The sequence below is a fragment of the Pristiophorus japonicus genome, chromosome 14 (assembly GCF_044704955.1).
Source record: "Pristiophorus japonicus isolate sPriJap1 chromosome 14, sPriJap1.hap1, whole genome shotgun sequence".
Taxonomy (NCBI): domain Eukaryota; kingdom Metazoa; phylum Chordata; class Chondrichthyes; family Pristiophoridae; genus Pristiophorus; species Pristiophorus japonicus.
This window is the reverse complement of record NC_091990.1, coordinates 84,435,117-84,461,469: the sequence shown is the minus strand read 5'-3', so window position 1 is coordinate 84,461,469 and position 26,353 is coordinate 84,435,117.

Genomic DNA, 26,353 nt, shown 5'->3' with positions numbered 1-26,353 from the left:
AACAGCGGGAGATGTTGTACAATATGGGGAGTGATTGTACAAAATGTGAGATATTGTACAACAGGGGGAGAGATTGTACAACATAGGCAGAGATTGTACAACAGGGGGAGAGATTGTACTACATGGGGAGAGATTGTACATCAGGGGGAGATGTTGTACAGCATGGGAAGAGATTATACAACAGTGGGAGAGATTGTACAAAAGGGGCATGCATTGTCCAACATGGGGAGAGATTGTACAACAGGGGTAGAGATTGTACAACAATGGGAGAGGTTGTACAACATGGGGAGAGATTGTACAACATGGCTAGAGATTTTGGAACAGGAGGAGAGGTCGGAGAACAGGGAGAGAGTTTGTACAACAGGGAGAGAGGTTGTACAACAGGGGCAGAGATTGTACAAGAGGGGAAGAGGTTGTACAACAGGTAGAGAGGTTGTACAACAGGGGGAGAGATTGTACAACAGGCGCAGAGATTGTACAAGAGTGGGAGAGATTGTACAACATAGGCAGAGATTGTACAACAGGGGGAGAGATTGTACTACATGGGGAGAGATTGTACAACAGGGGGAGATGTTGGACAACATGGGAAGAGATTATACAACAGCGGGAAAGATTGTACAAAAGGGGCAGGCATTGTACAACATGGGGATAGATTGCACAACAGGGGGATAGATTGTACAACAGGGGAAGAGATTGTACAATAGGAAGAAGATGGTACAACATGGGGAGAGATTGTACAACAGGGGGAGAGATTATACAACATGGGGAGATATTGTACAACAGGGGGAGAAGTTGTTCAACATGGGGAGAGATTGTACAACAGGGGGAGAGATTGTACAAATTGGGGAGAGATTGTGCAACAGGGGGAGAGCTTGTACAACATGGGGAGAGATTGTACAACAGGGGGAGAGGTTGTACAACAGGGGGAGAGATAGTACAACATGGGGAGATTTTGTACAACAGGGGGAGAGATTGTACAACGGGGGAGAGATTGTAAAACATGGGGAGAGAGAGTACAACACGGGGAGAGTTTGTACAACAAAGGGAGAGATTGTACAACAGGGGGAGAGGTTGTACAACAGGGGGAGAGATTGTACAATGGGGGGAGATGTTGGACAACATGGGAAGAGATTATACAACAGCGGGAAAGATTGTACAAAAGGGGCAGGCATTGTACAACATGGGGATAGATTGCACAACAGGGGGATAGATTGTACAACAGGGGAAGAGATTGTACAATAGGAAGAAGATGGTACAACATGGGGAGAGATTGTACAACAGGGGGAGAGATTATACAACATGGGGAGATATTGTACAACAGGGGGAGAAGTTGTTCAACATGGGGAGAGATTGTACAACAGGGGGAGAGATTGTACAACTTGGGGAGAGATTGTGCAACAGGGGGAGAGCTTGTACAACATGGGGAGAGATTGTACAACAGGGGGAGAGGTTGTACAACAGGGGGAGAGATAGTACAACATGGGGAGATTTTGTACAACAGGGGGAGAGATTGTACAACGGGGGAGAGATTGTAAAACATGGGGAGAGAGAGTACAACACGGGGAGAGTTTGTACAACAAAGGGAGAGATTGTACAACAGGGGGAGAGGTTGTACAACAGGGGGAGAGATTGTACAATGGGGGGAGAGATTGTACAACGTAGAGAGTGATTGTACAACATGGCGAGAGGTTGTAGAACATGGGGAGAGGTTGTACAACAGGGGGAGAGATTGTACAACAGGGGGAGAGATTGTACAACAGGGGGAGAGGTTGTAAAACATGGGGAGAGATTGTACAATGGGGGGGAGGTTGTACAACTGGCGAGAGACTGTACCACAGGGCGAGAGATTGTACAACATGGTGAGAGGTTATACAACAGGGGGAGAGGTTGTACAACAGGGGGAGAAGTTGTACAACAGGGGGAGATGTTGTAAAACATGGGGAGAGATTGTACAACAGGGGGGAGGTTATACAACAGGGGAGAGGCTGTACAACATGGTGAGAGATTGTACAACATGGTGAGAGATTATACAACAGGGGGAGAGGTTGTACAAAGTGGGGAGAGATTGTACAAAATGTGGAGATATTGTACAACAGGGGGAGAGATTGTACAACAGGGGGAGAGATTGTTCAACATGGGGAGAGATTGCACAACAGCGGGAGATGTTGTACAATATGGGGAGTGATTGTACAAAATGGGGAGATATTGTACAACAGGGGGAGAGATTGTACAACATAGGCAGAGATTGTACAATAGGGGGAGAGATTGTACTACATGGGGAGAGATTGTACATCAGGGGGAGATGTTGTACAACATGGGAAGAGATTATACAACAGGGGGAGAGATTGTACAAAAGGGGCATGCATTGTCCAACATGGGGAGAGATTGTACAACAGGGGGAGAGATTGTACAACAATGGGAAAGGTTGTACAACATGGGGAGAGATTGTACAACATGGCTAGAGATTTTGGAACAGGAGGAGAGGTCGTAGAACAGGGAGAGAGTTTGTACAACAGGGAGAGAGGTTGTACAACAGGGGCAGAGATTGTACAAGAGGGGAAGAGGTTGTACAACAGGTAGAGAGGTTGTACAACAGGGGGAGAGATTGTACAACAGGGGCAGAGATTGTACAAGAGTGGGAGAGATTGTACAACAGGGGTCGAGATTGTACAACAGGGGGAGAGGTTGTAAAACAGGGGGAGAGATTGTACAACAGGGGGAGATAGTGTACAGCATGGGGAGATTTTGTACAACAGGGGGAGAGATTGTACAACAGGGGGAGAGGTTGTACAACAGGGGGAGATGTTGTAAAACATGGGGAGAGATTGTACAACGGGGGGAGGTTGTACAACAGGGGAGAGACTGTACAACAGGGGAAGAGATTGTACAACATGGTGAGAGATTATACAACAGGGGGAGAGATTGTACAACAGGGGGAGAGATTGTACAACAGGGGGAGCGACTGTTCAAGATGGCGAGCGATTGTCCAACAGGGGGAGAGATTCTACATCAGTGGGAGATGTTGTACAACAGGGGGAGAGATTGTACAACAGGGGGAGAGATTGTACAACATGGGGAGAGATTGTACAACAGGGGGAGAGGTTGTACAACAGGTGGAGAGATTGTACAACAGGGGGAGAGATTGTACAACAGCGGGAGAGGTTGTACAACAGGGGGACAAATTGTACAACAGAGGGGGAGATTGTAAAACATGGGGAGAGAGAGTACAACAGGGGGAGATTTTGTACAACAAAGGGAGAGATTGTACAACAGGGGGAGAGGTTCGACAACAGGGGGAGAGATTGTATAACGGGGAGAGATTTTACAACATAGGGAGTGATTGTACAACATGGGGAGAGGTTGTCGAACATGGGGAGAGGTTGTACAACAGGGGGAGAGTTTGTAGAACATGGGGAGAGGTTGTACAACATGGGGAGAGATTGTACAACAGGGGGAGAGATTGTCCAACAGGGGGAGATGTTATACAACAGGGGGAGAGGTTGTACAAAGTGGGGAGAGATTGTACAAAAGGGGGAGAGGTTGTACAACAGGGGGAGAGTTTGCACAACATGGGGGGAGATTGTACAACACGGGGAGAGTTTGTTCGACGTGGGGAGAGATTGTACAACAGGGATAGAGATTGTACAACAGGGGGGGGCATTGTACAACAGGGGGAGAGATTGTACAACAGGGGGAGAGATTGTTCAACATGGGGAGAGATTGCACAACAGCGGGAGATGTTGTACAATATGGGGAGTGATTGTACAAAATGGGGAGATATTGTACAACAGGGGGAGAGATTGTACAACATGGGCAGAGATTGTACAACAGGGGGAGAGATTGTACTACATGGGGAGAGATTGTACATCAGGGGGAGATGTTGTACAACATGGGAAGAGATTATACAACAGGGGGAGAGATTGTACAAAAGGGGCATGCATTGTCCAACATGGGGAGAGATTGTACAACAGGGAGAGAGATTGTACAACAATGGGAAAGGTTGTACAACATGGGGAGAGATTGTACAACATGGCTAGAGATTTTGGAACAGGAGGAGAGGTCGTAGAACAGGGAGAGAGTTTGTACAACAGGGAGAGAGGTTGTACAACAGGGGCAGAGATTGTACAAGAGGGGCAGAGGTTGTACAACAGGGGGAGAGGTTGTACAACAGGGGGAGAGATAGTACAACATGGGGAGATTTTGTACAACAGGGGGAGAGATTGTACAACGGGGGAGGGATTGTAAAACATGGGGAGAGAGAGTACAACAGGGGGAGAGTTTGTACAACAAAGGGAGAGATTGTACAACAGGGGGAGAGGTTGTACAACAGGGGGAGAGATTGTACAACGGGGGGAGAGATTGTACAACATAGAGAGTGATTGTACAACATGGCGAGAGGTTGTAGAATATGGGGAGAGGTTGTACAACAGGGGGAGAGATTGTACAACAGGGGGAGAGGTTGTACAACAGGGGGAGAGGTTGTAAAACATGGGGAGAGATTGTACAACGGTGGGGAGGTTGTACAACTGGCGAGAGACTGTACCACAGGGCGAGAGATTGTACAACATGGTGAGAGGTTATACAACATGGGGAGAGATTGTACAACAGGGGGGAGGTTGTACATCAGGGGGAGATGTTGTACAACATGGGAAGAGATTATACAACAGGGGGAAAGATTGTACAAAAGGGGCAGGCATTGTACAACATGGGGATAGATTGCACAACAGGGGGATAGATTGTACAACAGGGGAAGAGATTGTACAATAGGAAGAAGATGGTACAACATGGGGAGAGATTGTACAACAGGGGGAGAGATTATACAACATGGGGAGATATTGTACAACAGGGGGAGAAGTTGTTCAACATGGGGAGAGATTGTACAACAGGGGGAGAGATTGTACAACTTGGGGAGAGATTGTGCAACAGGGGGAGAGTTGTACAACATGGGGAGAGATTGTACAACAGGGGGAGAGGTTGTACAACAGGGGGAGAGATAGTACAACATGGGGAGATTTTGTACAACAGGGGGAGAGATTGTACAACGGGGAGAGATTGTAAAACATGGGGAGAGAGAGTACAACAGGGGGAGAGTTTGTACAACAAAGGGAGAGATTGTACAACAGGGGGAGAGGTTGTACAACAGGGGGAGAGATTGTACAATGGGGGGAGAGATTGTACAACATAGAGAGTGATTGTACAACATGGCGAGAGGTTGTAGAACATGGGGAGAGGTTGTACAACAGGGGGAGAGATTGTACAACAGTGGGAGAGATTGTACAACAGGGGGAGAGGTTGTAAAACATGGGGAGAGATTGTACAACGGGGGGGAGGTTGTACAACTGGCGAGAGACTGTACCACAGGGCGAGAGATTGTACAACATGGTGAGAGGTTATACAACAGGGGGAGAGGTTGTACAACAGGGGGAGAAGTTGTACAACAGGGGGAGATGTTGTAAAACATGGGGAGAGATTGTACAACAGGGGGGAGGTTGTACAACAGGGGAGAGGCTGTACAACATGGTGAGAGATTGTACAACATGGTGAGAGATTATACAACAGGGGGAGAGGTTGTACAAAGTGGGGAGAGATTGTACAAAAGGGGGAGAGGTTGTACAACAGGGGGAGAGTTTGTACAACATGGGGGGAGATTGTACAACACGGGGAGAGTTGTTCGACGTGGGGAGAGATTATACAACAGGGATAGAGATTGTACAACAGCGGGGGGCATTGTACAACAGGGGGAGAGATTGTACAACAGGGGGAGAGATTGTTCAACATGGGGAGAAATTGCACAACAGCGGGAGATGTTGTACAATATGGGGAGTGATTGTACAAAATGGGGAGATATTGTACAACAGGGGGAGAGATTGTACAACATAGGCAGAGATTGTACAATAGGGGGAGAGATTGTACTACATGGGGAGAGATTGTACATCAGGGGGAGATGTTGTACAACATGGGAAGAGATTATACAACAGGGGGAGAGATTGTACAAAAGGGGCATGCATTGTCCAACATGGGGAGAGATTGTACAACAGGGGGAGAGATTGTACAACAGGGGGAGAGATTGTACAACAGGGGTAGAGATTGTACAACAGGGGGAGAGATTGTAGAACAGGGGGAGAGATTGTACAACAGGGGGAGAGATTGTACAACAGGGGGAGTGATTGTAGAACATGGGGAGAGATTGTGCAACAGGGGGAGAGATTGTATAACAGGGGGAGAGATTGTACAACAGGGGGAGAGATTGTACAACAGGGGGAGAGATTGTAAAACATGAGGAGAGAGAGTACAACAGGGGGAGAGATTGTACAATGCGGGGAGAGATTGTTCAACATGTGGAGCGATTGTACAACAGGGGGTGAGGTTGTACAACAGCGGGACAGATTGTACAACAGGGGAGAAATTGTACAAAATGGGGAGAGATTGTACAACAGGGGGAGAGTTTGTACAACAGAGGGAGAGCTTACACAACAGGGGCAGAGATTGTACAACAGGGGGAGAGGTTGTACAACAGGGGGAGAGATAGTACAACATGGGGAGATGTTGTACAACAGGGGGAGAGATTGTACAACGGGGGAGAGATTGTAAAACATGGGGAGAGATAGTACAACAGGGGGAGAGGTTGTAAAACATGGGGAGAGATTGTACAACGGTGGGGAGGTTGTACACCTGGCGAGAGACTGTACCACAGGGTGAGAGATTGTACAACATGGTGAGAGGTTATACAACAGGGGGAGAGGTTGTACAACAGGGGGAGATGTTGTACAACAGGAGGAGAGGTTTTCAAACAGGGGGAGAGATTGTACAACAGGGGGCAGGTTGTACAACAGGGGAGAGACTGTACAACATGGTGAGAGATTGTACAACATGGTGAGAGATTATACAACAGGGGGAGAAGTTGTACAAAGTGGGGAGAGATTGTACAACAGGGGGAGAGGTTGTACAACAGGGGGAGAGATTGTACTACATGGGGAGAGATTGTACATCAGGGGGAGATGTTGTACAACATGGGAAGAGATTATGCAACAGGGGGAGAGATTGTACAAAAGGGGCAGGCATTGTCCAACATGGGGAGAGATTGTACAACAGGGGGAGAGATTGTACAACAATGGGAAAGGTTGTACAACATGGGGAGAGATTGTACAACATGGCTAGAGATTTTGGAACAGGAGGAGAGGTCGTAAAACAGGGAGAGAGTTTGTACAACAGGGAGAGAGGTTGTACAACAGGGGCAGAGCTTACACAACAGGGGCAGAGATTGTACAACAGGGGGAGAGATTGTAGAACAGGGGGAGAGATTGTACAACAGGGGGAGAGATTGTAGAAGAGGGGGAGAGATTGTACAACAGGGGTAGAGATTGTACAACAGGGGGAGAGATTGTAGAACAGGGGGAGAGATTGTACATCAGGGGGAGAGATTGTACAACAAGGGGAGAGATTGTAGAACATGTGGAGAGATTGTAGAAGAGGGGGAGAGATTGTACAACAGGGGTAGAGATTGTACAACAGGGGGAGAGATTGTAGAACAGGGGGAGAGATTGTACATCAGGGGGAGAGATTGTACAACAGGGGGAGAGATTGTAGAACATGGGGAGAGATTGTACAACAGGGGGAGAGATTGTACAACAGGGGGAGAGATTGTACAACAGGGGAGAGATTGTGCAACAGGGGGAGAGATTGTAAAACATGAGGAGAGAGAGTACAACAGGGGGAGAGATTGTACAACGCGGGGAGAGATTGTTCAACATGGGGAGCGATTGTACAACAGGGGGTGAGGTTGTACAACAGCGGGACAGATAGTATAACAGGGGAGAAATTGTACAAAATGGGGAGAGATTGTACAACAGGGGGAGAGATTGTACAACATGGGGAGAGGTTGTAAAACAGGGGGAGAGATTGTACAACAGGGGGAGATAGTATACAGCATGGGGAGATGTTGTAAAACATGGGGAGAGATTGTACAACGGCGGAGAGGTTGTACAACAGGGGGAGAGTTTGCACAACATGGGGGGAGATTGTACAACACGGGGAGAGTTTGTTCGACATGGGGAGAGATTGTACAACAGGGATAGAGATTGTACAACAGGGGGGGGCATTGTACAACAGGGGGAGAGATTGTACAACAGGGGGAGAGATTGTTCAACATGGGGAGAGATTGCACAACAGCGGGAGATGTTGTACAATATGGGGAGTGATTGTACAAAATGGGGAGATATTGTACAACAGGGGGAGAGATTGTACAACATGGGCAGAGATTGTACAACAGGGGGAGAGATTGTACTACATGGGGAGAGATTGTACATCAGGGGGAGATGTTGTACAACATGGGAAGAGATTATACAACAGGGGGAGAGATTGTACAAAAGGGGCATGCATTGTCCAACATGGGGAGAGATTGTACAACAGGGAGAGAGATTGTACAACAATGGGAAAGGTTGTACAACATGGGGAGAGATTGTACAACATGGCTAGAGATTTTGGAACAGGAGGAGAGGTCGTAGAACAGGGAGAGAGTTTGTACAACAGGGAGAGAGGTTGTACAACAGGGGCAGAGATTGTACAAGAGGGGCAGAGGTTGTACAACAGGGGGAGAGGTTGTACAACAGGGGGAGAGATAGTACAACATGGGGAGATTTTGTACAACAGGGGGAGAGATTGTACAACGGGGGAGGGATTGTAAAACATGGGGAGAGAGAGTACAACAGGGGGAGAGTTTGTACAACAAAGGGAGAGATTGTACAACAGGGGGAGAGGTTGTACAACAGGGGGAGAGATTGTACAACGGGGGGAGAGATTGTACAACATAGAGAGTGATTGTACAACATGGCGAGAGGTTGTAGAATATGGGGAGAGGTTGTACAACAGGGGGAGAGATTGTACAACAGGGGGAGAGGTTGTACAACAGGGGGAGAGGTTGTAAAACATGGGGAGAGATTGTACAACGGTGGGGAGGTTGTACAACTGGCGAGAGACTGTACCACAGGGCGAGAGATTGTACAACATGGTGAGAGGTTATACAACAGGGGGAGAGGTTGTACAACAGGGGGAGAAGTTGTACAACAGGGGGAGATGTTGTAAAACATGGGGAGAGATTGTACAACAGGGGGGAGGTTGTACATCAGGGGGAGATGTTGTACAACATGGGAAGAGATTATACAACAGGGGGAAAGATTGTACAAAAGGGGCAGGCATTGTACAACATGGGGATAGATTGCACAACAGGGGGATAGATTGTACAACAGGGGAAGAGATTGTACAATAGGAAGAAGATGGTACAACATGGGGAGAGATTGTACAACAGGGGGAGAGATTATACAACATGGGGAGATATTGTACAACAGGGGGAGAAGTTGTTCAACATGGGGAGAGATTGTACAACAGGGGGAGAGATTGTACAACTTGGGGAGAGATTGTGCAACAGGGGGAGAGTTGTACAACATGGGGAGAGATTGTACAACAGGGGGAGAGGTTGTACAACAGGGGGAGAGATAGTACAACATGGGGAGATTTTGTACAACAGGGGGAGAGATTGTACAACGGGGGAGAGATTGTAAAACATGGGGAGAGAGAGTACAACAGGGGGAGAGTTTGTACAACAAAGGGAGAGATTGTACAACAGGGGGAGAGGTTGTACAACAGGGGGAGAGATTGTACAATGGGGGGAGAGATTGTACAACATAGAGAGTGATTGTACAACATGGCGAGAGGTTGTAGAACATGGGGAGAGGTTGTACAACAGGGGGAGAGATTGTACAACAGTGGGAGAGATTGTACAACAGGGGGAGAGGTTGTAAAACATGGGGAGAGATTGTACAACGGGGGGGAGGTTGTACAACTGGCGAGAGACTGTACCACAGGGCGAGAGATTGTACAACATGGTGAGAGGTTATACAACAGGGGGAGAGGTTGTACAACAGGGGGAGAAGTTGTACAACAGGGGGAGATGTTGTAAAACATGGGGAGAGATTGTACAACAGGGGGGAGGTTGTACAACAGGGGAGAGGCTGTACAACATGGTGAGAGATTGTACAACATGGTGAGAGATTATACAACAGGGGGAGAGGTTGTACAAAGTGGGGAGAGATTGTACAAAAGGGGGAGAGGTTGTACAACAGGGGGAGAGTTTGTACAACATGGGGGGAGATTGTACAACACGGGGAGAGTTGTTCGACGTGGGGAGAGATTATACAACAGGGATAGAGATTGTACAACAGCGGGGGGCATTGTACAACAGGGGGAGAGATTGTACAACAGGGGGAGAGATTGTTCAACATGGGGAGAAATTGCACAACAGCGGGAGATGTTGTCCAATATGGGGAGTGATTGTACAAAATGGGGAGATATTGTACAACAGGGGGAGAGATTGTACAACATAGGCAGAGATTGTACAATAGGGGGAGAGATTGTACTACATGGGGAGAGATTGTACATCAGGGGGAGATGTTGTACAACATGGGAAGAGATTATACAACAGGGGGAGAGATTGTACAAAAGGGGCATGCATTGTCCAACATGGGGAGAGATTGTACAACAGGGGGAGAGATTGTACAACAGGGGGAGAGATTGTACAACAGGGGTAGAGATTGTACAACAGGGGGAGAGATTGTAGAACAGGGGGAGAGATTGTACAACAGGGGGAGAGATTGTACAACAGGGGGAGAGATTGTAGAACATGGGGAGAGATTGTGCAACAGGGGGAGAGATTGTATAACAGGGGGAGAGATTGTACAACAGGGGGAGAGATTGTACAACAGGGGGAGAGATTGTAAAACATGAGGAGAGAGAGTACAACAGGGGGAGAGATTGTACAATGCGGGGAGAGATTGTTCAACATGTGGAGCGATTGTACAACAGGGGGTGAGGTTGTACAACAGCGGGACAGATTGTACAACAGGGGAGAAATTGTACAAAATGGGGAGAGATTGTACAACAGGGGGAGAGATTGTGCAACATGGGGAAAGATTGTACAACAGGGGGAGAGATTGTCCAACAGGGGGAGATGTTATACAACAGGGGGAGAGGTTGTACAAAGTGGGGAGAGATTGTACAAAAGGGGGAGAGGTTGTACAACAGGGGGAGAGTTTGCACAACATGGGGGGAGATTGTACAACACGGGGAGAGTTTGTTCGACGTGGGGAGAGATTGTACAACAGGGATAGAGATTGTACAACAGGGGGGGGCATTGTACAACAGGGGGAGAGATTGTACAACAGGGGGAGAGATTGTTCAACATGGGGAGAGATTGCACAACAGCGGGAGATGTTGTACAATATGGGGAGTGATTGTACAAAATGGGGAGATATTGTACAACAGGGGGAGAGATTGTACAACATGGGCAGAGATTGTACAACAGGGGGAGAGATTGTACTACATGGGGAGAGATTGTACATCAGGGGGAGATGTTGTACAACATGGGAAGAGATTATACAACAGGGGGAGAGATTGTACAAAAGGGGCATGCATTGTCCAACATGGGGAGAGATTGTACAACAGGGAGAGAGATTGTACAACAATGGGAAAGGTTGTACAACATGGGGAGAGATTGTACAACATGGCTAGAGATTTTGGAACAGGAGGAGAGGTCGTAGAACAGGGAGAGAGTTTGTACAACAGGGAGAGAGGTTGTACAACAGGGGCAGAGATTGTACAAGAGGGGCAGAGGTTGTACAACAGGGGGAGAGGTTGTACAACAGGGGGAGAGATAGTACAACATGGGGAGATTTTGTACAACAGGGGGAGAGATTGTACAACGGGGGAGGGATTGTAAAACATGGGGAGAGAGAGTACAACAGGGGGAGAGTTTGTACAACAAAGGGAGAGATTGTACAACAGGGGGAGAGGTTGTACAACAGGGGGAGAGATTGTACAACGGGGGGAGAGATTGTACAACATAGAGAGTGATTGTACAACATGGCGAGAGGTTGTAGAATATGGGGAGAGGTTGTACAACAGGGGGAGAGATTGTACAACAGGGGGAGAGGTTGTACAACAGGGGGAGAGGTTGTAAAACATGGGGAGAGATTGTACAACGGTGGGGAGGTTGTACAACTGGCGAGAGACTGTACCACAGGGCGAGAGATTGTACAACATGGTGAGAGGTTATACAACAGGGGGAGAGGTTGTACAACAGGGGGAGAAGTTGTACAACAGGGGGAGATGTTGTAAAACATGGGGAGAGATTGTACAACAGGGGGGAGGTTGTACATCAGGGGGAGATGTTGTACAACATGGGAAGAGATTATACAACAGGGGGAAAGATTGTACAAAAGGGGCAGGCATTGTACAACATGGGGATAGATTGCACAACAGGGGGATAGATTGTACAACAGGGGAAGAGATTGTACAATAGGAAGAAGATGGTACAACATGGGGAGAGATTGTACAACAGGGGGAGAGATTATACAACATGGGGAGATATTGTACAACAGGGGGAGAAGTTGTTCAACATGGGGAGAGATTGTACAACAGGGGGAGAGATTGTACAACTTGGGGAGAGATTGTGCAACAGGGGGAGAGTTGTACAACATGGGGAGAGATTGTACAACAGGGGGAGAGGTTGTACAACAGGGGGAAGATAGTACAACATGGGGAGATTTTGTACAACAGGGGGAGAGATTGTACAACGGGGGAGAGATTGTAAAACATGGGGAGAGAGAGTACAACAGGGGGAGAGTTTGTACAACAAAGGGAGAGATTGTACAACAGGGGGAGAGGTTGTACAACAGGGGGAGAGATTGTACAATGGGGGGAGAGATTGTACAACATAGAGAGTGATTGTACAACATGGCGAGAGGTTGTAGAACATGGGGAGAGGTTGTACAACAGGGGGAGAGATTGTACAACAGTGGGAGAGATTGTACAACAGGGGGAGAGGTTGTAAAACATGGGGAGAGATTGTACAATGGGGGGGAGGTTGTACAACTGGCGAGAGACTGTACCACAGGGCGAGAGATTGTACAACATGGTGAGAGGTTATACAACAGGGGGAGAGGTTGTACAACAGGGGGAGAAGTTGTACAACAGGGGGAGATGTTGTAAAACATGGGGAGAGATTGTACAACAGGGGGGAGGTTGTACAACAGGGGAGAGGCTGTACAACATGGTGAGAGATTGTACAACATGGTGAGAGATTATACAACAGGGGGAGAGGTTGTACAAAGTGGGGAGAGATTGTACAAAAGGGGGAGAGGTTGTACAACAGGGGGAGAGTTTGTACAACATGGGGGGAGATTGTACAACACGGGGAGAGTTGTTCGACGTGGGGAGAGATTATACAACAGGGATAGAGATTGTACAACAGCGGGGGGCATTGTACAACAGGGGGAGAGATTGTACAACAGGGGGAGAGATTGTTCAACATGGGGAGAAATTGCACAACAGCGGGAGATGTTGTACAATATGGGGAGTGATTGTACAAAATGGGGAGATATTGTACAACAGGGGGAGAGATTGTACAACATAGGCAGAGATTGTACAATAGGGGGAGAGATTGTACATCAGGGGGAGATGTTGTACAACATGGGAAGAGATTATACAACAGGGGGAGAGATTGTACAAAAGGGGCATGCATTGTCCAACATGGGGAGAGATTGTACAACAGGGGGAGAGATTGTACAACAGGGGGAGAGATTGTACAACAGGGGTAGAGATTGTACAACAGGGGGAGAGATTGTAGAACAGGGGGAGAGATTGTACAACAGGGGGAGAGATTGTACAACAGGGGGAGAGATTGTAGAACATGGGGAGAGATTGTGCAACAGGGGGAGAGATTGTATAACAGGGGGAGAGATTGTACAACAGGGGGAGAGATTGTACAACAGGGGGAGAGATTGTAAAACATGAGGAGAGAGAGTACAACAGGGGGAGAGATTGTACAATGCGGGGAGAGATTGTTCAACATGTGGAGCGATTGTACAACAGGGGGTGAGGTTGTACAACAGCGGGACAGATTGTACAACAGGGGAGAAATTGTACAAAATGGGGAGAGATTGTACAACAGGGGGAGAGATTGTGCAACATGGGGAAAGATTGTACAACAGGGGGAGAGATTGTCCAACAGGGGGAGATGTTATACAACAGGGGGAGAGGTTGTACAAAGTGGGGAGAGATTGTACAAAAGGGGGAGAGGTTGTACAACAGGGGGAGAGTTTGCACAACATGGGGGGAGATTGTACAACACGGGGAGAGTTTGTTCGACGTGGGGAGAGATTGTACAACAGGGATAGAGATTGTACAACAGGGGGGGGCATTGTACAACAGGGGGAGAGATTGTACAACAGGGGGAGAGATTGTTCAACATGGGGAGAGATTGCACAACAGCGGGAGATGTTGTACAATATGGGGAGTGATTGTACAAAATGGGGAGATATTGTACAACAGGGGGAGAGATTGTACAACATGGGCAGAGATTGTACAACAGGGGGAGAGATTGTACTACATGGGGAGAGATTGTACATCAGGGGGAGATGTTGTACAACATGGGAAGAGATTATACAACAGGGGGAGAGATTGTACAAAAGGGGCATGCATTGTCCAACATGGGGAGAGATTGTACAACAGGGAGAGAGATTGTACAACAATGGGAAAGGTTGTACAACATGGGGAGAGATTGTACAACATGGCTAGAGATTTTGGAACAGGAGGAGAGGTCGTAGAACAGGGAGAGAGTTTGTACAACAGGGAGAGAGGTTGTACAACAGGGGCAGAGATTGTACAAGAGGGGCAGAGGTTGTACAACAGGGGGAGAAGTTGTACAACAGGGGGAGATGTTGTAAAACATGGGGAGAGATTGTACAACAGGGGGGAGGTTGTACATCAGGGGGAGATGTTGTACAACATGGGAAGAGATTATACAACAGGGGGAAAGATTGTACAAAAGGGGCAGGCATTGTACAACATGGGGATAGATTGCACAACAGGGGGATAGATTGTACAACAGGGGAAGAGATTGTACAATAGGAAGAAGATGGTACAACATGGGGAGAGATTGTACAACAGGGGGAGAGATTATACAACATGGGGAGATATTGTACAACAGGGGGAGAAGTTGTTCAACATGGGGAGAGATTGTACAACAGGGGGAGAGATTGTACAACTTGGGGAGAGATTGTGCAACAGGGGGAGAGTTGTACAACATGGGGAGAGATTGTACAACAGGGGGAGAGGTTGTACAACAGGGGGAGAGATAGTACAACATGGGGAGATTTTGTACAACAGGGGGAGAGATTGTACAACGGGGGAGAGATTGTAAAACATGGGGAGAGAGAGTACAACAGGGGGAGAGTTTGTACAACAAAGGGAGAGATTGTACAACAGGGGGAGAGGTTGTACAACAGGGGGAGAGATTGTACAATGGGGGGAGAGATTGTACAACATAGAGAGTGATTGTACAACATGGCGAGAGGTTGTAGAACATGGGGAGAGGTTGTACAACAGGGGGAGAGATTGTACAACAGTGGGAGAGATTGTACAACAGGGGGAGAGGTTGTAAAACATGGGGAGAGATTGTACAACGGGGGGGAGGTTGTACAACTGGCGAGAGACTGTACCACAGGGCGAGAGATTGTACAACATGGTGAGAGGTTATACAACAGGGGGAGAGGTTGTACAACAGGGGGAGAAGTTGTACAACAGGGGGAGATGTTGTAAAACATGGGGAGAGATTGTACAACAGGGGGGAGGTTGTACAACAGGGGAGAGGCTGTACAACATGGTGAGAGATTGTACAACATGGTGAGAGATTATACAACAGGGGGAGAGGTTGTACAAAGTGGGGAGAGATTGTACAAAAGGGGGAGAGGTTGTACAACAGGGGGAGAGTTTGTACAACATGGGGGGAGATTGTACAACACGGGGAGAGTTGTTCGACGTGGGGAGAGATTATACAACAGGGATAGAGATTGTACAACAGCGGGGGGCATTGTACAACAGGGGGAGAGATTGTACAACAGGGGGAGAGATTGTTCAACATGGGGAGAAATTGCACAACAGCGGGAGATGTTGTACAATATGGGGAGTGATTGTACAAAATGGGGAGATATTGTACAACAGGGGGAGAGATTGTACAACATAGGCAGAGATTGTACAATAGGGGGAGAGATTGTACTACATGGGGAGAGATTGTACATCAGGGGGAGATGTTGTACAACATGGGAAGAGATTATACAACAGGGGGAGAGATTGTACAAAAGGGGCATGCATTGTCCAACATGGGGAGAGATTGTACAACAGGGGGAGAGATTGTACAACAGGGGGAGAGATTGTACAACAGGGGTAGAGATTGTACAACAGGGGGAGAGATTGTAGAACAGGGGGAGAGATTGTACAACAGGGGGAGAGATTGTACAACAGGGGGAGAGATTGTAGAACATGGGGAGAGATTGTGCAACAGGGGGAGAGATTGTATAACAGGGGGAGAGATTGTACAACAGGGGGAGAGATTGTACAACAGGGGGAGAGATTGTAAAACATGAGGAGAGAGAGTACAACAGGGGGAGAGATTGTACAATGCGGGGAGAGATTGTTCAACATGTGGAGCGATTGTACAACAGGGGGTGAGGTTGTACAACAGCGGGACAGATTGTACAACAGGGGAGAAATTGTACAAAATGGGGAGAGATTGTACAACAGGGGGAGAGATTGTGCAACATGGGGAAAGATTGTACAACAGGGGGAGAGATTGTCCAACAGGGGGAGATGTTATACAACAGGGGGAGAGGTTGTACAAAGTGGGGAGAGATTGTACAAAAGGGGGAGAGGTTGTACAACAGGGGGAGAGTTTGCACAACATGGGGGGAGATTGTACAACACGGGGAGAGTTTGTTCGACGTGGGGAGAGATTGTACAACAGGGATAGAGATTGTACAACAGGGGGGGGCATTGTACAACAGGGGGAGAGATTGTACAACAGGGGGAGAGATTGTTCAACATGGGGAGAGATTGCACAACAGCGGGAGATGTTGTACAATATGGGGAGTGATTGTACAAAATGGGGAGATATTGTACAACAGGGGGAGAGATTGTACAACATGGGCAGAGATTGTACAACAGGGGGAGAGATTGTACTACATGGGGAGAGATTGTACATCAGGGGGAGATGTTGTACAACATGGGAAGAGATTATACAACAGGGGGAGAGATTGTACAAAAGGGGCATGCATTGTCCAACATGGGGAGAGATTGTACAACAGGGAGAGAGATTGTACAACAATGGGAAAGGTTGTACAACATGGGGAGAGATTGTACAACATGGCTAGAGATTTTGGAACAGGAGGAGAGGTCGTAGAACAGGGAGAGAGTTTGTACAACAGGGAGAGAGGTTGTACAACAGGGGCAGAGATTGTACAAGAGGGGCAGAGGTTGTACAACAGGGGGAGAGGTTGTACAACAGGGGGAGAGATAGTACAACATGGGGAGATTTTGTACAACAGGGGGAGAGATTGTACAACGGGGGAGGGATTGTAAAACATGGGGAGAGAGAGTACAACAGGGGGAGAGTTTGTACAACAAAGGGAGAGATTGTACAACAGGGGGAGAGGTTGTACAACAGGGGGAGAGATTGTACAACGGGGGGAGAGATTGTACAACATAGAGAGTGATTGTACAACATGGCGAGAGGTTGTAGAATATGGGGAGAGGTTGTACAACAGGGGGAGAGATTGTACAACAGGGGGAGAGGTTGTACAACAGGGGGAGAGGTTGTAAAACATGGGGAGAGATTGTACAACGGTGGGGAGGTTGTACAACTGGCGAGAGACTGTACCACAGGGCGAGAGATTGTACAACATGGTGAGAGGTTATACAACAGGGGGAGAGGTTGTACAACAGGGGGAGAAGTTGTACAACAGGGGGAGATGTTGTAAAACATGGGGAGAGATTGTACAACAGGGGGGAGGTTGTACATCAGGGGGAGATGTTGTACAACATGGGAAGAGATTATACAACAGGGGGAAAGATTGTACAAAAGGGGCAGGCATTGTACAACATGGGGATAGATTGCACAACAGGGGGATAGATTGTACAACAGGGGAAGAGATTGTACAATAGGAAGAAGATGGTACAACATGGGGAGAGATTGTACAACAGGGGGAGAGATTATACAACATGGGGAGATATTGTACAACAGGGGGAGAAGTTGTTCAACATGGGGAGAGATTGTACAACAGGGGGAGAGATTGTACAACTTGGGGAGAGATTGTGCAACAGGGGGAGAGTTGTACAACATGGGGAGAGATTGTACAACAGGGGGAGAGGTGTACAACAGGGGGAGAGGTTGTACAACAGGGGGAGAGATAGTACAACATGGGGAGATTTTGTACAACAGGGGGAGAGATTGTACAACGGGGGAGAGATTGTAAAACATGGGGAGAGAGAGTACAACAGGGGGAGAGTTTGTACAACAAAGGGAGAGATTGTACAACAGGGGGAGAGGTTGTACAACAGGGGGAGAGATTGTACATTGGGGGGAGAGATTGTACAACATAGAGAGTGATTGTACAACATGGCGAGAGGTTGTAGAACATGGGGAGAGGTTGTACAACAGGGGGAGAGATTGTACAACAGTGGGAGAGATTGTACAACAGGGGGAGAGGTTGTAAAACATGGGGAGAGATTGTACAACGGGGGGGAGGTTGTACAACTGGCGAGAGACTGTACCACAGGGCGAGAGATTGTACAACATGGTGAGAGGTTATACAACAGGGGGAGAGGTTGTACAACAGGGGGAGAAGTTGTACAACAGGGGGAGATGTTGTAAAACATGGGGAGAGATTGTACAACAGGGGGGAGGTTGTACAACAGGGGAGAGGCTGTACAACATGGTGAGAGATTGTACAACATGGTGAGAGATTATACAACAGGGGGAGAGGTTGTACAAAGTGGGGAGAGATTGTACAAAAGGGGGAGAGGTTGTACAACAGGGGGAGAGTTTGTACAACATGGGGGGAGATTGTACAACACGGGGAGAGTTGTTCGACGTGGGGAGAGATTATACAACAGGGATAGAGATTGTACAACAGCGGGGGGCATTGTACAACAGGGGGAGAGATTGTACAACAGGGGGAGAGATTGTTCAACATGGGGAGAAATTGCACAACAGCGGGAGATGTTGTACAATATGGGGAGTGATTGTACAAAATGGGGAGATATTGTACAACAGGGGGAGAGATTGTACAACATAGGCAGAGATTGTACAATAGGGGGAGAGATTGTACTACATGGGGAGAGATTGTACATCAGGGGGAGATGTTGTACAACATGGGAAGAGATTATACAACAGGGGGAGAGATTGTACAAAAGGGGCATGCATTGTCCAACATGGGGAGAGATTGTACAACAGGGGGAGAGATTGTACAACAGGGGGAGAGATTGTACAACAGGGGTAGAGATTGTACAACAGGGGGAGAGATTGTAGAACAGGGGGAGAGATTGTACAACAGGGGGAGAGATTGTACAACAGGGGGAGAGATTGTAGAACATGGGGAGAGATTGTGCAACAGGGGGAGAGATTGTATAACAGGGGGAGAGATTGTACAACAGGGGGAGAGATTGTACAACAGGGGGAGAGATTGTAAAACATGAGGAGAGAGAGTACAACAGGGGGAGAGATTGTACAATGCGGGGAGAGATTGTTCAACATGTGGAGCGATTGTACAACAGGGGGTGAGGTTGTACAACAGCGGGACAGATTGTACAACAGGGGAGAAATTGTACAAAATGGGGAGAGATTGTACAACAGGGGGAGAGATTGTGCAACATGGGGAAAGATTGTACAACAGGGGGAGAGATTGTCCAACAGGGGGAGATGTTATACAACAGGGGGAGAGGTTGTACAAAGTGGGGAGAGATTGTACAAAAGGGGGAGAGGTTGTACAACAGGGGGAGAGTTTGCACAACATGGGGGGAGATTGTACAACACGGGGAGAGTTTGTTCGACGTGGGGAGAGATTGTACAACAGGGATAGAGATTGTACAACAGGGGGGGGCATTGTACAACAGGGGGAGAGATTGTACAACAGGGGGAGAGATTGTTCAACATGGGGAGAGATTGCACAACAGCGGGAGATGTTGTACAATATGGGGAGTGATTGTACAAAATGGGGAGATATTGTACAACAGGGGGAGAGATTGTACAACATGGGCAGAGATTGTACAACAGGGGGAGAGATTGTACTACATGGGGAGAGATTGTACATCAGGGGGAGATGTTGTACAACATGGGAAGAGATTATACAACAGGGGGAGAGATTGTACAAAAGGGGCATGCATTGTCCAACATGGGGAGAGATTGTACAACAGGGAGAGAGATTGTACAACAATGGGAAAGGTTGTACAACATGGGGAGAGATTGTACAACATGGCTAGAGATTTTGGAACAGGAGGAGAGGTCGTAGAACAGGGAGAGAGTTTGTACAACAGGGAGAGAGGTTGTACAACAGGGGCAGAGATTGTACAAGAGGGGCAGAGGTTGTACAACAGGGGGAGAGGTTGTACAACAGGGGGAGAGATAGTACAACATGGGGAGATTTTGTACAACAGGGGGAGAGATTGTACAACGGGGGAGGGATTGTAAAACATGGGGAGAGAGAGTACAACAGGGGGAGAGTTTGTACAACAAAGGGAGAGATTGTACGACAGGGGGAGAGGTTGTACAACAGGGGGAGAGATTGTACAACGGGGGGAGAGATTGTACAACATAGAGAGTGATTGTACAACATGGCGAGAGGTTGTAGAATATGGGGAGTGGTTGTACAACAGGGGGAGAGATTGTACAACAGGGAGAGAGGTTGTACAACAGGGGGAGAGGTTGTAAAACATGGGGAGAGATTGTACAACGGTGGGGAGGTTGTACAACTGGCGAGAGACTGTACCACAGGGCGAGAGATTGTACAACATGGTGAGAGGTTATACAACAGGGGGAGAGGTTGTACAACAGGGGGAGAAGTTGTACAACAGGGGGAGATGTTGTAAAACATGGGGAGAGATTGTACAACAGGGGGGAGGTTGTACATCAGGGGGAGATGTTGTACAACATGGGAAGAGATTATACAACAGGGGGAAAGATTGTACAAAAGGGGCAGGCATTGTACAACATGGGGATAGATTGCACAACAGGGGGATAGATTGTACAACAGGGGAAGAGATTGTACAATAGGAAGAAGATGGTACAACATGGGGAGAGATTGTACAACAGGGGGAGAGATTATACAACATGGGGAGATATTGTACAACAGGGGGAGAAGTTGTTCAACATGGGGAGAGATTGTACAACAGGGGGAGAGATTGTACAACTTGGGGAGAGATTGTGCAACAGGGGGAGAGTTGTACAACATGGGGAGAGATTGTACAACAGGGGGAGAGGTTGTACAACAGGGGGAGAGATAGTACAACATGGGGAGATTTTGTACAACAGGGGGAGAGATTGTACAACGGGGGAGAGATTGTAAAACATGGGGAGAGAGAGTACAACAGGGGGAGAGTTTGTACAACAAAGGGAGAGATTGTACAACAGGGGGAGAGGTTGTACAACAGGGGGAGAGATTGTACAATGGGGGGAGAGATTGTACAACATAGAGAGTGATTGTACAACATGGCGAGAGGTTGTAGAACATGGGGAGAGGTTGTACAACAGGGGGAGAGATTGTACAACAGGGGGAGAGGTTGTACAACAGGGGGAGAGGTTGTAAAACATGGGGAGAGATTGTACAACGGTGGGGAGGTTGTACAACTGGCGAGAGACTGTACCACAGGGCGAGAGATTGTACAACATGGTGAGAGGTTATACAACAGGGGGAGAGGTTGTACAACAGGGGGAGAAGTTGTACAACAGGGGGAGATGTTGTAAAACATGGGGAGAGATTGTACAACAGGGGGGAGGTTGTACATCAGGGGGAGATGTTGTACAACATGGGAAGAGATTATACAACAGGGGGAAAGATTGTACAAAAGGGGCAGGCATTGTACAACATGGGGATAGATTGCACAACAGGGGGATAGATTGTACAACAGGGGAAGAGATTGTACAATAGGAAGAAGATGGTACAACATGGGGAGAGATTGTACAACAGGGGGAGAGATTATACAACATGGGGAGATATTGTACAACAGGGGGAGAAGTTGTTCAACATGGGGAGAGATTGTACAACAGGGGGAGAGATTGTACAACTTGGGGAGAGATTGTGCAACAGGGGGAGAGTTGTACAACATGGGGAGAGATTGTACAACAGGGGGAGAGGTTGTACAACAGGGGGAGAGATAGTACAACATGGGGAGATTTTGTACAACAGGGGGAGAGATTGTACAACGGGGGAGAGATTGTAAAACATGGGGAGAGAGAGTACAACAGGGGGAGAGTTTGTACAACAAAGGGAGAGATTGTACAACAGGGGGAGAGGTTGTACAACAGGGGGAGAGATTGTACAATGGGGGGAGAGATTGTACAACATAGAGAGTGATTGTACAACATGGCGAGAGGTTGTAGAACATGGGGAGAGGTTGTACAACAGGGGGAGAGATTGTACAACAGTGGGAGAGATTGTACAACAGGGGGAGAGGTTGTAAAACATGGGGAGAGATTGTACAACGGGGGGGAGGTTGTACAACTGGCGAGAGACTGTACCACAGGGCGAGAGATTGTACAACATGGTGAGAGGTTATACAACAGGGGGAGAGGTTGTACAACAGGGGGAGAAGTTGTACAACAGGGGGAGATGTTGTAAAACATGGGGAGAGATTGTACAACAGGGGGGAGGTTGTACAACAGGGGAGAGGCTGTACAACATGGTGAGAGATTGTACAACATGGTGAGAGATTATACAACAGGGGGAGAGGTTGTACAAAGTGGGGAGAGATTGTACAAAAGGGGGAGAGGTTGTACAACAGGGGGAGAGTTTGTACAACATGGGGGGAGATTGTACAACACGGGGAGAGTTGTTCGACGTGGGGAGAGATTATACAACAGGGATAGAGATTGTACAACAGCGGGGGGCATTGTACAACAGGGGGAGAGATTGTACAACAGGGGGAGAGATTGTTCAACATGGGGAGAAATTGCACAACAGCGGGAGATGTTGTACAATATGGGGAGTGATTGTACAAAATGGGGAGATATTGTACAACAGGGGGAGAGATTGTACAACATAGGCAGAGATTGTACAATAGGGGGAGAGATTGTACTACATGGGGAGAGATTGTACATCAGGGGGAGATGTTGTACAACATGGGAAGAGATTATACAACAGGGGGAGAGATTGTACAAAAGGGGCATGCATTGTCCAACATGGGGAGAGATTGTACAACAGGGGGAGAGATTGTACAACAGGGGGAGAGATTGTACAACAGGGGTAGAGATTGTACAACAGGGGGAGAGATTGTAGAACAGGGGGAGAGATTGTACAACAGGGGGAGAGATTGTACAACAGGGGGAGAGATTGTAGAACATGGGGAGAGATTGTGCAACAGGGGGAGAGATTGTATAACAGGGGGAGAGATTGTACAACAGGGGGAGAGATTGTACAACAGGGGGAGAGATTGTAAAACATGAGGAGAGAGAGTACAACAGGGGGAGAGATTGTACAATGCGGGGAGAGATTGTTCAACATGTGGAGCGATTGTACAACAGGGGGTGAGGTTGTACAACAGCGGGACAGATTGTACAACAGGGGAGAAATTGTACAAAATGGGGAGAGATTGTACAACAGGGGGAGAGATTGTGCAACATGGGGAAAGATTGTACAACAGGGGGAGAGATTGTCCAACAGGGGGAGATGTTATACAACAGGGGGAGAGGTTGTACAAAGTGGGGAGAGATTGTACAAAAGGGGGAGAGGTTGTACAACAGGGGGAGAGTTTGCACAACATGGGGGGAGATTGTACAACACGGGGAGAGTTTGTTCGACGTGGGGAGAGATTGTACAACAGGGATAGAGATTGTACAACAGGGGGGGGCATTGTACAACAGGGGGAGAGATTGTACAACAGGGGGAGAGATTGTTCAACATGGGGAGAGATTGCACAACAGCGGGAGATGTTGTACAATATGGGGAGTGATTGTACAAAATGGGGAGATATTGTACAACAGGGGGAGAGATTGTACAACATGGGCAGAGATTGTACAACAGGGGGAGAGATTGTACTACATGGGGAGAGATTGTACATCAGGGGGAGATGTTGTACAACATGGGAAGAGATTATACAACAGGGGGAGAGATTGTACAAAAGGGGCATGCATTGTCCAACATGGGGAGAGATTGTACAACAGGGAGAGAGATTGTACAACAATGGGAAAGGTTGTACAACATGGGGAGAGATTGTACAACATGGCTAGAGATTTTGGAACAGGAGGAGAGGTCGTAGAACAGGGAGAGAGTTTGTACAACAGGGAGAGAGGTTGTACAACAGGGGCAGAGATTGTACAAGAGGGGCAGAGGTTGTACAACAGGGGGAGAGGTTGTACAACAGGGGGAGAGATAGTACAACATGGGGAGATTTTGTACAACAGGGGGAGAGATTGTACAACGGGGGAGGGATTGTAAAACATGGGGAGAGAGAGTACAACAGGGGGAGAGTTTGTACAACAAAGGGAGAGATTGTACAACAGGGGGAGAGGTTGTACAACAGGGGGAGAGATTGTACAACGGGGGGAGAGATTGTACAACATAGAGAGTGATTGTACAACATGGCGAGAGGTTGTAGAATATGGGGAGAGGTTGTACAACAGGGGGAGAGATTGTACAACAGGGGGAGAGGTTGTACAACAGGGGGAGAGGTTGTAAAACATGGGGAGAGATTGTACAACGGTGGGGAGGTTGTACAACTGGCGAGAGACTGTACCACAGGGCGAGAGATTGTACAACATGGTGAGAGGTTATACAACAGGGGGAGAGGTTGTACAACAGGGGGAGAAGTTGTACAACAGGGGGAGATGTTGTAAAACATGGGGAGAGATTGTACAACAGGGGGGAGGTTGTACATCAGGGGGAGATGTTGTACAACATGGGAAGAGATTATACAACAGGGGGAAAGATTGTACAAAAGGGGCAGGCATTGTACAACATGGGGATAGATTGCACAACAGGGGGATAGATTGTACAACAGGGGAAGAGATTGTACAATAGGAAGAAGATGGTACAACATGGGGAGAGATTGTACAACAGGGGGAGAGATTATACAACATGGGGAGATATTGTACAACAGGGGGAGAAGTTGTTCAACATGGGGAGAGATTGTACAACAGGGGGAGAGATTGTACAACTTGGGGAGAGATTGTGCAACAGGGGGAGAGTTGTACAACATGGGGAGAGATTGTACAACAGGGGGAGAGGTGTACAACAGGGGGAGAGGTTGTACAACAGGGGGAGAGATAGTACAACATGGGGAGATTTTGTACAACAGGGGGAGAGATTGTACAACGGGGGAGAGATTGTAAAACATGGGGAGAGAGAGTACAACAGGGGGAGAGTTTGTACAACAAAGGGAGAGATTGTACAACAGGGGGAGAGGTTGTACAACAGGGGGAGAGATTGTACATTGGGGGGAGAGATTGTACAACATAGAGAGTGATTGTACAACATGGCGAGAGGTTGTAGAACATGGGGAGAGGTTGTACAACAGGGGGAGAGATTGTACAACAGTGGGAGAGATTGTACAACAGGGGGAGAGGTTGTAAAACATGGGGAGAGATTGTACAACGGGGGGGAGGTTGTACAACTGGCGAGAGACTGTACCACAGGGCGAGAGATTGTACAACATGGTGAGAGGTTATACAACAGGGGGAGAGGTTGTACAACAGGGGGAGAAGTTGTACAACAGGGGGAGATGTTGTAAAACATGGGGAGAGATTGTACAACAGGGGGGAGGTTGTACAACAGGGGAGAGGCTGTACAACATGGTGAGAGATTGTACAACATGGTGAGAGATTATACAACAGGGGGAGAGGTTGTACAAAGTGGGGAGAGATTGTACAAAAGGGGGAGAGGTTGTACAACAGGGGGAGAGTTTGTACAACATGGGGGGAGATTGTACAACACGGGGAGAGTTGTTCGACGTGGGGAGAGATTATACAACAGGGATAGAGATTGTACAACAGCGGGGGGCATTGTACAACAGGGGGAGAGATTGTACAACAGGGGGAGAGATTGTTCAACATGGGGAGAAATTGCACAACAGCGGGAGATGTTGTACAATATGGGGAGTGATTGTACAAAATGGGGAGATATTGTACAACAGGGGGAGAGATTGTACAACATAGGCAGAGATTGTACAATAGGGGGAGAGATTGTACTACATGGGGAGAGATTGTACATCAGGGGGAGATGTTGTACAACATGGGAAGAGATTATACAACAGGGGGAGA